Here is a 1460-nt window from a genome sequence, read left to right as displayed (position 1 = left end):
GTATACCAAGCTTCACAATAGTGTTGTAATTTAGGGAATAATTTACTGGCTATACAAGCAACTTAGCAGTGTTTTAGCTGATGTTGAAAGTTGTTCTGTGATCACTCTGGAAAACAAAGGTTTCAAAGGAAGGCCTTGGACTAAGCCTTGATGTCTCAGTGACTGTCCTCTTTTGTGGGTCTTTGCCCACCTTGTGCCCATTTCCTGAGGCATTTTTTCACTATAACGAACATGTCACTCATGCCTACAAAAATAAGCTTTGTTTTCTGGCACTTCAGAAAGCCCAACTTTCTCCAATTTACAGGTAGTTGATTAAGAACACTAGACTTATGTAACACAGCTTTTTACAATTTTTGTTCTTTACATCTACCCTGGAAACTAAGTTACATTTTCTCTTTTATTTGCTTTTAAACTCTTATGTGACATTATCTATGCAGTTGTTAAAGAATGGTTCATGTGTTTAGTTTTGGCATTCTGGGCTACCAAAGGTAAACATGCAAGCCAGCTATATGACCGTCCAAAACAGTCTATTTTATTTTTTTACTAATTTAGATTTCATTCTTTTTTTTTTTTTTACGAATGAGGCAATTTATTAACCCAGCATCATTTGTTCTAATGTTTCTTATTGGCAGCTGCCACCTGTCCGGCGATTCTGTCCAGATCTCTCTGTCCCTGAGGTGTCAGTTTGTGGCCCCCATCTTGGTCTTTTTCCACCACTTTGAGCCCTTCTAGGGCTTGGAGGACATGGCGGGCCACACTTTTGTAGCCTCGGCTGAAGTGGCTGGGCACTACGCCGTTTCTCTGCCGCCCCCCATAGATCTTGGTCATGGAGCCAACCCCAGCACCACCCTGGAGGTACGGGTGCCGCGCTGTGGAAGCAGCTCGCGTGTAGAACCAGTTCTCATCGTAGGGAGCAAGCTCTTTATGCTTGGCCAGCTTGACAGTGTCCACCCATTCGGGGACTTTCAGCTTCCCGGACTTTTTGAGGAAGGCTGCCAGAGCTCTGACGAACTCCTGCTGGTTCACGTCTTATACAGTAACTCCAGGAATCATTCGGCCTCCGCGCTGCTAGCCAGGGGAAAGGGAGCGACAGGCAGATTTCATTCTTTAAAAAATTTTCCAGCATCATTCTACAACAGTGGCACCATATAGCATTTGTCCCTTTGTGACTGAGATACCTCACTCAGCATAATGCACTCCAGGGTCACCCATTTTGAATAATATTGCATGAGTTCCTTGTTTTTCAAGGCAGCATAGTGTTCCATTGTGCGAATATACCACAGCTTCTCTACCCATTCGTTTGTTGATGGGCATTTAGGTTGTTTCCAACTCCTTGCTAATTGTAAACAAAGCCGCGATAACCATGGGTATACATATATCTACTTGGATGTCATTTATGGTCTCTTTAGGGTATATTCCCAGTAGTGGAATTGCTGGGTCAAATGGTATCTTTATTTGCA

General features: G+C 43.4%; 1 pseudogene; it reads right to left on the bottom strand.

Moving 5' to 3' along the window:
• Positions 1-612: 612 nt before the first annotated feature.
• On the bottom strand, positions 613-1104 carry LOC102865129 (annotated as a pseudogene).
• Positions 1105-1460: the final 356 nt, after the last annotated feature.

The sequence above is a fragment of the Elephantulus edwardii genome, unplaced genomic scaffold, assembly GCF_000299155.1.
Source record: "Elephantulus edwardii isolate Elephantulus edwardi_28Jun2011 unplaced genomic scaffold, EleEdw1.0 scaffold00081, whole genome shotgun sequence".
Taxonomy (NCBI): Eukaryota; Metazoa; Chordata; class Mammalia; order Macroscelidea; family Macroscelididae; genus Elephantulus; species Elephantulus edwardii.
The sequence above is the reverse complement of the archived record's forward strand: the minus strand, read 5'-3'. Positions and strand labels throughout refer to the sequence as shown.